Raw genomic sequence first — 15615 nt, forward strand, 5'->3', positions numbered from 1 at the left:
AAGATAAACTTCATGGTATGTAGGGTATGGATCTTTGATGGAATGCAAGAACTTTTATTATTCATAAAACTTTTGCAAATGAAATATGAATGAAGGAGAGTTGTTGTTTTCCACCAAATTTGGGATGTATCTTCACAATCTAACATTATCCTCCTACAGATCGGATTAGGATTGCGAGAAGTGGGTCTAAGGTCTTAATCCATCTATATTATGGAGGGGGAAGTGGGTAGGGGAGAGGGTGCTGATGGGAGAGCAGGGCTAGGTGGAGTTGGGGGTGGGAGGGACATGAAAGGAATGAGCAATAGCAACAGGTTTGTGAGGGTATTCTTTGCAATGCAAAGAAGTGGTATAAAGCCATCAAAGTATGGAGGGTGGGGGAGAGGGTTGCAGGGCTAGGTTATTCTAGGGTGGTAGGGACATCAAAGGAATGAGCAATAGCAACAAGTTTTAGGAGGTTATTCTTTGCAAAGCAAAGAAGTGGGAGGCTCACATAGATGCCACGACATGTGCACACCCTCCTCTCTCTCTAGTACCTAACAATGTAGACATAATGGCCTCTATAGACAATGAACGCTTGTAATGAGACACCTTAGATGATAGATTTGATGTCATGTTGAGGCCAGCAAGAGGGGATTGCATCAAGATGAGAGGCGATAGATAGGAGAGGGACATGGTGGGGGGGTTGACAAAGTGAGGATCGTACTCTCCTAGTCACTGAGACAACATCCTTATACAACACTAATCTAAGGAGGATGCAACCTAAGTGCAAACATGATGAAGAGAGTGCTCATGATGAAGATAGATTAGCTTGGACTCATAAAGAGAATCTTGAGATAGTGCAAAGTGCTTGATTGATATTACTTCAAATGAATCTCCCTTTTATAGGTGAGGGTACTTACATCCATATGCTTGCTCACATGTGGGGTATCTCCTCCATGCCATGTGGCAGCTTGCCCTTTACTCATACCTTTGCTCTACATGTGCTCATGGCACCACAACTCTCAACACCTCCCCTTGCCATGATCCTTTGGCTACTGCAAGGTGGTCATATGTGAGTTACAAGATCAAATTCTCCCCTGGGTGCTTACATAGCTACTCTCAAGTGGTCAGGTTTGATTTACAAAATATAGGCAAGGTTGGCAAGGTTTTTGTTTCTCAATACATTCCATTGATGTCACCTTTTGGCTCATGGCTTGATGACGATGGCGTTTGCTTCTTTGCTTGGTGTAGCTTCATGCATGATGCTTTGTTCTTCCATGTGCCTTGATGCTTTATGTGTGGATGCCATGCTTCGTGCTATGCTCATCTCATGCACTTGTGCTTTTGGCATGCTTATGACAATGATGTGTGCATTCATGCTTTGATTTGTCATTTGTTGCAAAGGTCTTCCAATTGATTTCTTTCAATATTGGCGATGTCTAATTGCATATAATGATTCTAACTTGACAGGCATGTAGAGCTGAAAAGATGATCACTTTCTCTTTTTGGAGCTTGTCCAAATTCTTCTTGGATTGCAAGTTATGGCTTGTCAAAGTTTCTGTGAAGAAGAGGACCTTTGATGATGTGGCATAGGGATTCACATGATGAATTCCATACTGTGCTTAACAAGGGGCTCTGTGCTTAGGTGGCACTTAACTAATCCTACCTTTAACCATGGGCCTTAACCATGGTTTAATTTAACCACACCCAACCTTATCTGCCATGTGGCATTTCCATGTGGCCTAAGGTTATCAAACCTTTGGCTTCTGATAGCTACTCGGAGATGGAGTCACGAATGGAATGGCGATGGAGCACAGATGCCGGAGGTGCCTTCATCGAAGCGTTTTGGAGTCGGGCTATGGAGAAGCCTACTGGTGGTAAGGACAGATGCTCTGAGGTGATCGTGAGGCATTGAAGACCATCTATGCTGCTACAAGCCACTGGTAGAGGAGCCTTCGTCACTTGCTCTATCTTTAGGACTTTGTTGGAGGCGCACAGCTTTGGAGCTGGCCCGAGGGTTTTGTAGAGCTGCTCGTTGTAGTGTTGGAGCATTGGTTGGGTCATTGCATAGGAGCATCGGTGAGCTGATTCCGTCGGCTAAGCATTTAAAGGAGAAGGTTGTCCGTTGTGGTCTTGGCTATTGCTTGTAGGGGCTTTGGAGTGCAGGAGTCGCAGCTCGTCTCGGCCTGCTTACATCAACCTCGTCGTCATGTAGAGGCTTCTATAGAAAATTTGTTGAAGGAGCAGGTAGTTGGAGTCATTCCAATCCTCCAGTGCTTTGCATGCAACTAGAACAGCTGTGAAGATCTGTTGTCCCTTGCCTTCATTGCTAGAGGCATTGCTAGGTTGCTTGTAAGCATATCAGAGAAGGAGGTGTAGTTGATGTAGTTATCTCTTTCCAAGAGATCCATGAAGCCGGTCCTTGAGGAGTTGTTTGGAGCTTGCAACCAAAATAAAACTCTCTTTCTCTCAATGACCTTTCATAAGAAGTCAATAAGAATCCTCTCTTTTTCTCAAAAAACTGATATTTCTCTGAGCTCTCTCAAACTTAGATCTATCCGTTACTCTATTTCACAAATCTTTCAGTCTATCTATCTCTTTGGAAGAATGAGCAACTCACTGACAATAAAGAAACAAGATCTCTCTATGTCATAGAGATGAATGGAATGGACGGAAATTTTCTCTCATCAATGGAATGAAAGAATGATAAACACTCGATCACTTTCTCACTCTCACAAGAAAGATGGCGCCTCAGCGGAAGGCAGAACCATGCTCTGATACCATGACAAAGTGAGGATCATACTCTCCTAGTCACTAAGACAACATCCTAATACAACACTAATCTAAGGAGGATGCAACCTAAGTGCAAACATGATGAAGAGAGTGCTCATGACATGTACCTCAAGTCAATTAAGTTCCAAGATAGATTAGCTTGGACTCATAAAGAGAATCTTGAGATAGTGCAAAGTGCTTGATTGACATTACTTCAAATGAACCTCCCTTTTATAAGTGAGGGTACTTACATCCATATGCTTGCTCACATGTGGGATATCTCCTCCATGCCATGTGGCAGCTTGCCCTTTACTCATACCTTTGCTCTACATGTGCTCATGGCACCACAACTCTCAACAGGGGGTATGGACAAAGCCACAAAAAAGGGCAAGCATGAAACAAACTAGGTTTAAGGTGGGGCTTACATGTGGCTATGCGTCTATATTGCATTCTAAGGAGGGACATGCCACTCTAATTGGTTTGGATGAAAGAAATTCTATCCATTAAAGCAACCCCTAGAATATTTTGGGTCATTAACTGATGGTCAATGGGATTGGTTGTCTATGAGTGTCCATGGAATGAGGAACAATTGAGGCAATCAAAAGTATTGATATGGGAGGTGGGAACTTTTGTATTATTGATTGTGTGTTTTCTATGTGTTTTGGGAAAATAATCACTTAAATTTGGGAATGTTGCTCAAATGTTGCAAGGCGGGGGAAGGCTAGCCTGTTTGTTTTCCTTTAAGGTATCCAATAGCCATCTAGGGAGGGTTACCAAAAAGCGAGCAAGAAAAACCGAGCAGAGCTATTACACCGAGCATAAAAAAGCGAGCAAACCATCCAAATCATTCATTTATTGTATTGGGGAAAGAATATTGTAACCAACATCAAATACAAGTGAAAACATGAAAGGGCCAGAAGTGTGGTGTAGGGAAAGTTGCTACTCATTTTTGTAGGCTCTAAGCATCCTATTTCTCATTATAGGCACCTCTAAAGGTCCATTACCTTTCACATGGATGAATGAAATCTGTCTTTATATGTATTACCTCTCACATGGATGATCAAAATCTATCTATATATGTATCTATTTCTTATTTACAACAAATAAAAGGAGCATAAGAAGCTTCAATTTTTGGATTATTTTCCTAACCTTTTATCCGTCTATCCTAACATCATATGAGCATAGAAATAAACTTTTATTTTGGCTTTTGCATGACACTGTATTGTATTTCAAAGCCACACACATTTTTCATGAATAATCTGAGGATAGAAGAGTTTCACAGTCTCCTTAATCATGGCACCTTAAATTTATGGAAATGGGGTAAGCCATTAGAGAAAGCATTTAGTAACAGCAAGGAAGCCAGGCAGGCAGTGATGCCAAATTAGTTCTCAAACAATCAAATCCCTTCAGTCCACTTTCACGTACTTGCTTTATGTAGTGGAGCATATTTCATAATGCATCCAGTATTTTAATGGAAAAAAAGTTCATGCACAATAGAGTGAAAAACCAAAGGTACTGAAGCTAGTCCAAACCAAAAGATCTTCATTATTTCCATGTATATGAAAATCACAGCCCATCGACCTTGCACTTACAAAAAGTGTCCATGACATGTTTATGCAATAGATACTGAAGAAATATAGAGATGTCTCTTTCATCTACTCCACACTTGTTTAGCTCTACTTACTTTCAAACATTTGTAAAGACTAAAGGTATTGATATACCAAACCCACAAATCCTTGTTATTGTATGTGCAAAACATTACCAAAATTGAGATAGGGATCTCTTTTCATCTCCCATACATTGCTACCATTCTCCATACACTATGCACATGTTAGGATTTGCCACCTTCTTGTGCACCTACTCCATGCATGCAAGGTTTCTACCACTGGCTAAGGCATGAAACAACTCCACCTTTGTAAGTGCACCCTAATGCATGAATTGATGGACTTCTGCAATGAGGCCAAGTACCAAAATGAATATGAAGTATATGTGTTTGCAAGGCATGTATGCGTTCTTTTTTGCATCACGTTCTGCGAAGTCCAAACAAGTGCAACGTGAAAACTCCGCAATTGTCACAACATAACTAACTTTCTTAGCTATTGAGCCTGGAGTCTGCACGTAAAACACATGCGACACATTTGGAACAATGATATCCTCTTTCAAAACCTCGCCACTTTCTATCATTGCCTTCGCAATCCTTTCTTTGAATTCCTTACTCAATTTAGATCTCCATCTCACAATCTTTCCATCACGATGACATGGACGTGCATGGCTTACTGTGTTGCCTTGTTGCACTGGATCACCTTGCCCAACATCCTTAAGGATAATTCAGCTCTCTCTTTAATACTTAGAAAGGTTCCCTCGGCAATCTTCCACACACCAGGTGAATCCCCTGGCACACCTTGAATAGATCAATCCACATTCCAAGTATGGGTCATCATTGAATTGCAAAACCAGATAAATTGCTCTGTGATTCCATTTGGATGTTGTCTTCTACCTTTGAAGCATCGTGCAGGCACTTCATGATCAGCCCCTCTACCCTGTGCATTAATCAACACCCCACACCTCCTTCGCATATCTTTCATGTACCCAAAGCACGTGACAACACTGTGTGAATCAGTTCTCCGTATTGCCCAATTGGCAACATGCACATCTGTCTCTTTACAAATTGGTTGACCTAAATGGCTTGCTATATTTGGCTTTCCTCTTTTACCAAGCACTCTATTTGTTGTCATTGTGATGTACTCGGGACGATGACTATCTAGTTCATGCTCCTCAGTAGGTAATCCTGAACCCCTCTTTCTTCTTGATGTCAAGGGTTCAGTCATGGGTCTCTTCAACTCTGGAGAGTTCGATCCAGCCTCTTCTAGCACAACCTCTATCAAATCCACAAGCTTATTTTGTTGTGCTCTACTTGAATTACCCTCAGAAACTCGTCTTCGCAAAACCTCCAAATCTGGTCTAGTCCCAGAGTGCTTTCCTAACATGTATGCATGATAATGGGCACTTTGTAAAGCACTCATTGCAAGGTCTGAGATTGAAGCTTCATATAGAGACACATATTTTTGCAACCCATGACCCGCTCTAATGCTAGAGTGCTTGTTCTCAGATAGATTTACTGTAGGTGCAAAGCCAACATTTTCATGTTGCGTTAAGAACATGCCTCCCCATTGACTAACACGAATGTCCCAAAAGGTCATCCAGACTTGGAGGACAGTCAATTCACCTTCCTTCACATGGGTAGGAGACCAAAACTTTCTAATCCTATTTTTCCATTCATTTGCTTCAGCATCTGTGGTTGCGTTTCTCCAACCTCGGCATAATGATTTGTGTTCCTCGTGAAAGTGGGAGGTAATGCAGCATCTTGTGTGATCAACCATACTCATTTCCCAATGGAAAATACTTCTCTCTTTTCCCTCCATTCTATTTTTCGGCCCTCCATTGTACACAGTCCTTACAACCAATCAATTTAAACCAGTACTATCTGCCATAAACCCTCGAAAGTCTGGTTTTTCAAATCCATTTTGCAACATTTGCTCATTTAACATGTGCCAAAATTGCACCTGTGCATCTGTGTTCTGTACTTTAAACTCACATGTAGCAATGGTCAATAGCTCACGTATATAGGGGTCATATACATGAGCAGCCATAGTGGCCCACCCTTTAACACGTTGTATGTGATCAAAATGCACCCACATTTGACCAAGATTTCCCCCAGGCCTCATTCTATTAACAAGATCTACTCCAGAGGTAGGGCCTATAGAGGACATTTTAAAAATATGAGGTTGACTCTTATCTTGTAGTTGGCCAAGAAACAATATACTTTGTAGGAAAGGATAAGTACATCTCTTCTTCAAGGCAAGGATTGCATCCAAGCCTCCATCACCAATGGAAGAATTCTTTATTGCACACTCAATAGATCTTTGAAGGCACCTCTGATGGCACAAAGGGGTTATTGTTTCCAGCATTTCATTAAGCCTTGTCTCGGTTAATTCTTCATGCTTAGTGTCTTCATCAACAAGCAACATATCCATCAATATGTCTCTTGTAACTGTCATCTCAATGTTCTTACAAGATGCATTTGCAGACACCTAAGCATGCATCAAAACCATGTCCTCTACCTGTTGTCTTTTCTGCCTTGAGATCCCTTGTTCCATAGGGTGGTTGTGCATACCCGTATGAATTGCGCATCTGGTAACTCTTTCATAGTCATGAGGGAGACAATAGTACATGATTGCAGCACATGGTTCTACACACTTTGGTGACTCACCACAATGCTTGCAAACTAATGTTCCTATCTCCTTGTTGAGTGGCCCTACAGAGGGTGTCTTCTTTAGCTTGCCTTTCCACTGTGTTTCATTTACTAAACCAGTGCACTCAATGTAAGCACAATCCACATTATAACACCTCAAATAACCTCCACATCTGCTAAATCTTACAACACATCTAAAAAACTCTTGTGTGCTTGTTGTATACTCTGTCCAAATATGCCCATCACACCTCTGATCCATTCCTTTCATAGGAGAGCCTAAACTTATTGGTGGTAGCTCAAACAAAACATATCCATCATATCTCACTAGAAGTTCTTGCACGACATGCATCGATTATGCACTTGAAAAGGTGACATGCAAAGAGCTAGACAATGGAAGCCTTTGCAATATTGTAAGTACACTCACCTCTTCAACAGAAGTTGATGATGCATTTGACACTATTTTTCTTACAACCACCATGAAATGTTTATGGGTTCAGCCATCCAATCTAAACCCTTTCTCTCCCCCTTCCAAATCCACCAAAGGTTGATAAATAGCAACATCTTCAATTCCAATCTGTTGATGTACTTGAATCTCTTGATCTCTAATGGCAAAATGGTCCTTAATGTCTATTAATGCAACCTCACAAAACTCGATATCATATCTAATAGCAAGTGTTTGAGATTGCAGATATTTCAGTAGAATAGTTTGAGGTGCCATTCTATTGTCTTAGATAGAAGAACATAAGTGCAAAGCCAGTAGAAGGTGACGAGAAGGGGAGGCCTTGGAGAATTGCAAAACCAATAGAAGGTGTCAAGAAATGGAGAGCTTTGAGAATTGCAAAGCTACTAGTAGAAGGTGACGAGAAGTGGAGAAAGGTGACAAGGTTAATCTTGAATTTATAATTTTAAATTGATATTATTATTATATTACAAAGGTGGATACAAATTTATTTTGTGAACTTGTACATGATGTGCTATATTTATTGTACATGATGGTGCACATTGCCAGATACGTATTAATTGTGTGAATCTCTATCCATCACTTTGGAGGTAGCCCACCACTCCTTTTCTTCATGCCACTTTGGAGGCAACCAACTCATGCAATGAGCTACCAACTGATGATGTCGATATTGAAGCTCGAGTGTGAACAACTAACTTCTATTATCATGCCAACTTCTAACTTCACTTTTATGATTTTGTAACTATCCATCAACAAAACTATGATCTTCTACCTTCACGCTAACTTCTAACCTTCTTCTAACTATCATGATAATGATCTAGCTTTCCATCAAGCTAACTTCTAACTTCATGCTAATAATTATGCCTAACTGAGTGTTCTGCTTAACTGGAAGAACTAACCGAGTACTACCGATAATCTAAAGTGGCTGCCATGAAAATCTGACGCACCATCTGTCAGTTGTCATCTGTAAACTGTTGCTCCATCTATCAGTTTTCATGAAAATCTGATGCTCCTAACTCAATGAAAACTGATGTTCAATGAAGCGACGTACTCATACTGAAAACTGACGTTCAATGAAACTGTCAGTTCCATCTTGACTTCAGGATTTGCTTCAAGCTTGCTCTCAAGCATCTTCGCTCTTCTCCCCTTCCCCCTCCTCCTTTTTCCTCCTACCATCCCACTTCTTTTCAGCAAGTGCGCAAAGAGAAACTTGGAGAAACAACAGGAGTTGGAACTGGGCAATGTAGATGATGATGAAGAAGAGGATTGAGATGATGCTGCATTACGCATTTTTGCCTTATCCGATCTCTTCTTCTTCTGCTTCTTCTTCTGATGACGAGAGGGTCCAAGCCCTTCGCCACCTCCAACTGCTTCAGTTGCACTCCCGTCCTTCAATCCACTAGAGAAGTTGACGTCGCTAGAGCGGCAGCTCAAGTTTCTTGAAGCTCCGGTGTTTTCTGCAACAAGAGTGTCTGGAACAGAACCGCGACGATTAAGAAGCTTCAAAGAAGTCTTCAAAGTTATGAATAATTATTATGAATAAGTCTTCAAAGACGGGGTCGATGGGATTTGTATTCCAAGGGGAGACTTGCAGATACTTATCATAGTGCCGCCTATTTACAAAGTGCTTACTGTGTAACAAGCCAAGGAGTTCCGACGAAGTTAAATCTGTGGTGCAGGTCCGTGACTAGTAAACTCACGTTGTTTTCTTATCCTAATGTCTCGCAGCTTCTAGTCGTCTCTCTTCCAAATCAAACGAAACCATCGCAGCCACAATCTGTGGGTGCAATCTGTGTCTAATCACTCTACGCTCAATCCCTCTACGCTCAATCCCTCTATGCTACATCTTTCTATGCCCAATCCTTCTATGGGCATCGCTCAATCCTTCTACGCATGCTATCTCAATCTGGATCAAACTCTGCATTATCTCAAAGAAACGTTCTACTTTCTTTGATAGGCTATCAAAGAAACATTCTACTTTCTACGCTATCTCGAAGAAACGTTCTATGCTATCTTAAAGAAACGTTCTACTTTCTACGCTATCCAACTCTATGCTATCTCAAAGAAACATTCGGATCTTCTATGCTCAAAGAAACATTCGGATCTTCTATGCTCAAAGAAATGCTCAATTCTTCTACGTTCGGATTTCTCATGTGCTCCAAAACATTAGTAGCCTAGCCAAAGGACTACATGCCACCACCGCTAAGCAAATGTCCTATGAATTGGACTACTGTATAACTTGCTAGTGATGAAGCACCGGAAGCTTAAAATGGTGGTGGGAACATCCGTTTCGATGGCCAAGCTTTGAGCTGTCCTTTGTTAGTGAGCGGGTCATGGAGTTCTTTCTACTCATAGAAGACAAGCTTCTTCAAGTCTTTGCCTTGCAGATTGCGTGCAGACCCTCAAGCTTTATCGGGATGCGAAGGAAGGCAGCTCCCTTTCATGGCTTTAGCACCGCGTATTAATATGCGGTGCCAAAGTGTATTATATAAGCTCTTCTTACAAAGTGCGAAAGTGCCAAAGTGCCTTCTCTACAAGCTCGTCGTTGGGTAATGCACAGAGCGGAAGATTTTCTTTTGGAAGATTTTTAATGTTGCTGGAATTTGCAGCCGATGTGTCATGAACTTGTTCTCTATCCTCTAGGCTCGGAATGAGATCAATGTGTTCTCTATCCTCTAGGGTCGGAATGAGATAATTGATCAGAAGTAATCCTTGCTCATGTTGAAACATTTCTTAACTGGAAAGACACTATTCAAAAGTCCAAGTGGACAAATGGTCGCCTTCGCCCCCAAGCTGTGGGTTACTCAATGAGAGTGGACATACAATGCCTGTAACTAAAAGCAGGCACATAGATTTTCGCTGATCGTGCTTCTCTCTCTATCACACCTACACACTCTCCATGGAACCGACATATATCTTCGCCTTTTCATGGCTTGAGCACCGCGTATTAATACGCGGTGCCAAACTCTCGTATCAAAGCAAGCTGAAATGACTTCCTTGCATGTGAGGAAGTAGTTTATGCTTGAATTATCACTTCCTCTTAGTTTGAATTATCGCCTCCTCTTTAATTAAATCACTCTTTGAATTGCCACTTCCTCACAGATCACAAAGCTTTTTTATCAAATCTTCGTCTCCAACTCAACTAGAGCCGTGGAGATAAAATCAAGTACCATGATAACAAGTTTGGAATGAAGGCCTTTTAGGCAAGCTCTAAATGCATTTTTTTTATTGGTAGAGCACGCGTATTAATACGTGGTTGAAAACCTTTTAATCTTGCTTTTTTCCAAATGTTCTACCATTTTCTCATGCTACAAATATTTTATAGTTTGCCTTTTAGCAATTCTCCATTGAGGTGATTTGTTGGCAAGAATGATGTGTTTTAGGCAACGATTTGTTGGCCAGAACACAGCGTATTAATGCACGGTTCCAAACATTATGAAAATTCTAGATTTGCACTTGAGGAAGGCAAGATTTCATATGTCATTAAATAAGGCAATTTGCAGGTTTTAGCTCAATGTATTAATACGCTGTGCAAAAGGTTGTTTCTCGTGCAGATTTAGGAGGGCATATTAGTGTTGTGCTCATGCTTACTCTTGGAGCCATTTGTTGGGGCTTGAGCAAAAAGGTGAATTTTGGCCTGCCTTGATATAGCAAATGCTTGAAAAATAACGGATTGATTGTTTTTTCATTATGGATTGCTTTTTGTTATTGGTGGATTTCAGTCTTGGAATCATGGTCAAGAAGAGTTTTGAAACTTTGTGAAAACAAAAAGCCTCCTCTTGCCACTACTGCAAGGGCACAAAGGAGGAAAAGAGAGTGCCCCCCGAGTGAGGGATCTATCCATGACAATGTAGGGAATGAAAGAGACGTTCTTGAAGTGGATTGTGTTGTAATTCAAGGTATGGATGAAGAAATTGAGCGGTCACTTCCACAAGAGGATGAAGAGATAGATGTCGATCTTGCAGAAATGGAGGTGGAGATGGCAAGAGGAGGTGATGTCATTGGCAGATGTAGACTCCTTGGCTCTGATGAGTGTCCACGAATACCATTGTGTAGGATGATTCCATATGCTCGTGTACGTGGTCTGAGGTCTGATATAGCAACACTTAAAAGTGCTTTTCAATATGAAGGTTACTTATTTGAAAAAGGGGCTTTCATTGTTTCTCTTTGCACTTCAAATGGGGAGGAAACAAAAGTCACAAATGAAGTCAGAGAAACATGGACACCATTGTGGAGGGAAGTTGAAGGTGAATTTGAAAAGGAGCTTGCAAGTAAAAAAGAGTGGTAGTTTATGTGTAAGAAGATGTTTTATGTATGGGAGGGCAATCATCATACCACTGCATGGATGCAATTGATTTCTGAGGCCTACATGGAGACTAAGGCAAGACACATTGCACAGTGATAGACCCTCGCCGTACTTCAAAGATTGCATTGCTTGCTGGATTGCAAAGAATGAATTCGAAGTACATTAAAATATTTTATTTGATGCCATGCATGATTTGATATGGAAACTACTAACTAGAATGCTATTTGAACCTTGTCTATTTGTGCAGATTGAATGAGCATGCTATCATTAAACCTAGTGCATGAGACACTCTTATTAACACAAACAATATATGTGAGTGTGATGCCACCTTGTTTCTTAGTACTTTGACTAGTGAACAATGTGTAGTCATTGAAAAAGCAAGGACAAGGGATTCAAAAGGGAAAAAACAATGGTACCCTTTGACAAGAGGATATCTTGCATGTTTGGTGTTTCACGTGTGCTCATTTTTATTGTATTCACATTTCTCATCGTATTCATTCTTTTCATTTAGCAAGATTAGCATTTTTAATTGTATCCATTCACTATTTCTCAAGGGTCCTGATTTCGTAGGTTGAATACACTGGAGACCTTACACAAGCAATAGAACATAAGGGAAAGACAGTTTCTGAAGAGAGGAGGGCAGAGGCTGAGCGCAAAGAGCATACAAGAATTCACAAAAAGTACTCGGATAAAATGGGAATGGTATGTGACCATCTTTTTCTTGAATGCTATTGATGGCTTTAAATGTGAAATATCTTATCTTTTTGCTTATGCTAAATCATCTTAGGTGCTCAACATCCTTGATCCTAAACTTGGTGATGTGTGGAAGAAAAAGGTTTTTTCATTGCACTTTGAAAGTCATGATTCTATGTTACCTTATCTAAGCTAAATTATCTTGCTAATGCGGAGTTAATAAATGAGAAGAGACTCATGTTGCTATCACTTCTTAATGCCAACAAGAGGATGAGGGAGATGTATTTTATGCCTGCAGGAGATAATGAGTATAGAGGGTAAGTGTTTCATGCCTATCCTATTTTTTCCCAAGATGGTATGTGCTTAGTTGGATTTCTTTCTTTGATGTGCTAGTTTGATTTCTTTCTAAGTAGGTGGTTAACAAAGGAGACATTCCTTGAGAAAGTGGAGATCCAATCATCAATGGCTTTGGAGGATTTATGTGCACTTTGTGCAATGACCTAGCCACTTGATTTACCGGAAGATTATACACTACAACAATATATAGAGGACATTAAGTTGGAGGGACGAAAGCATATGTTTACTTCCTTGAGATCCAGGGATGGCAAGGCTGAGCTCAAGAGTGGGAGAAGAGGAGATGGAGGAGCACAGAGGAAGGCAACAGAGCTTGATCAAGCAGTGCAGCGTGTGGTTTTTAGGTATAGTTTTGAGTTATTTTGTTATGTTGCATTATCTTTGTGAGCACTTTGACACAACATTAAATTGTATGTCATACAATCTTTATGGTATCTCTCCCACTTGGTGCAAGAAGGAAAATTGAAAGATCTCCCTAGGCAGTGCAAAGGGTGGTTTAGGGTTACCTTCTTGCAGTATCTTTCTAAGAGCTTTGACACAACATTAAACTGTATGTCTTTAAGGTATCTCTCCCACTTAGTGCGAGAAGGAAAATTGAATGATTTGCCTAAACAGTGCAAAGGGTGGTTGGAGATTGGGAGCCCAGTAAGTTGCATGTACCCAAGAACCATGCATGCATTGTCTCAATGGAAACTTGCACACTGCCCTTGGTGGATTGACTTCACCGATGGTCAAGTTTTAACAAGAGAGAGAGATCTCTTCACACAATATTCTATAAGCAAGAAAAGTGACAAACAAGGGGAGTCAAAAGGCTACAACTTCTATGCCACCACCGAAGGATGTTCCACCCCAGGATGAAGAAGGTGTTTATTAAATCATTTTGATAAATTTGTTCAATTGTTGTGGAAAGTATTTTTGGTTGCAGATTGACCGATTCGATTTACTTGCACAGTTGTTGTAGAGATTCCAGCTCGTGTTGATAAAGAACGTCAGGAAAGCATTGGCCAAGGCCAAGGTATAATCATTTCTCCTTTCATGAAACAATTGCTCTATATACAATAACTCATTGTTATATCATTTTCATTACTACAAGAAAAGATTATATTGTTATATTTGTGATATTGTATATTACAGGAAGTAGGATGGTTGTGAAAGAGATGATCACTTATGTCTTTCATCGTCCATCACCTATCGAGGAGACACATTGCTTTGCAATTGTTCCATTGGAGATTATATTGCCATGGGCTTGGACTTTGTCGATGGGAAGAAGAATGGTGTTTACACGCAAGCTCATGAATTTTTCTTAGCAGTGGCTCAAAAAGAAACAGACTATAGGAGATTTGGCAAGAAGGTGAAGTGGGCTACAAACTTTATGTTGCTTGACTTTTCGACTGGTTTTGAGATTTGTGGAGATGTTGGCCTCCCATCATGGAACAAACTCACAGAGGATCACTTGAAGTATGGCATAGCTATAGCTGCAGCGATGTTGGATGATGATGGGTGGTTGGTACTCATCTATCCATTGGCAGGTAAGCTTCTATTTAGATCCATTTATTTCCTTCTTTTGCTTTACTTCCATTTAAGACTTTGAGCATGGATGCTCTTTTGGATATTTTGTATGATCTGTATATGAAGGACCATGTATTACATGGATGGAACGATATGTTCATGCACAAGGATTGGAGGTGGACCGTCATGTATTTGTGCTAGAAAAGCTCCCATATGGTCACATAAATGTACATGAAGGAGAAGATATGTTGGTGAGTTGGGTTCATGAAGTTTCTTCTTATCATTGTATGGTGTGAGAGATAAATGTCAATGACATATGTTCCTTCATCTTGCAGATGCGATCCTTCATGCTTGTGTTTGTGAGGCATGTGGGCCATAATCTACCAACATTCCATGTGGAGAGTAAACCTCTTTTTGACAAGTTGAATGTTTGCCAAATGAGTGACCACTGGACTCATTATCTCCCTAACATACAAAAGACAGCTCGAGGAGCATTAGAGAAATCTGCTAGTTTCATTGAGTGTTTGTTGGTCCTTTTGTGTCCTCTTGGTGGTTTGTGCATGGAGATGGGATGTGGTGTGGCACCTCTCATGAGAGCATGCTTGGAAAATCAGCATGCATGCTTCTCTTTTGATAATGATGTTTTCATTGTGAGTAGTGTTGTGGAGCCACTTGTGCAGACCGCCAATGCAAAGAGAGCTCGATTGGAACTTCTTGATCAAGACATTGAGGGTGATGAGAATGCTATTGAGCCTCTCAAACCTTATGACTCATAGTGAGCTACTTTTAGCTTGACTTCTTTTGTGCTTGTTTTGGTGATATTTAGTGACATTTTAGAGTTGTGTGATTAACATGGTCAAGGGTAATGACAAACTATGGTGATCGGTGTTTTTAATACTTTTAATTGGAGGAAAACACATAAATTCTAGCACTCATCTAACTATTCTCTCATGCCACACTTAATTAAAGACTCACTCTGTGTGATCTTATGTGATTTGGTCAAACTATGAAGTGCAAATGATAAGTAATTTCTTTTGGAAAGTCAAATGCAATGCTTTAGGATGAGTACTTCTTGTCATACATGTTGTTTTGAAGGTAGGAATGGAGCATGGTGTGCTTGGATGTAGAGTTCATTGCTTGCATTCTTAAATGTGATATGTCACAAAAATACTTCAATAATGTTCAATAGTCAAATAGTCATATAAACTTTAGTGCTATTTGTACATTAATATATATTTACGATGTATATTGTGTGTGTAGTGAACTACCATGCTATGCAGAAGCAATGGC

This window comes from Dipteris shenzhenensis, chromosome 20 (assembly GCF_047967505.1).
Source record: "Dipteris shenzhenensis isolate YYH24624 ecotype China chromosome 20, Dip_SZ_1.0, whole genome shotgun sequence".
NCBI lineage: Eukaryota > Viridiplantae > Streptophyta > Polypodiopsida > Gleicheniales > Dipteridaceae > Dipteris > Dipteris shenzhenensis.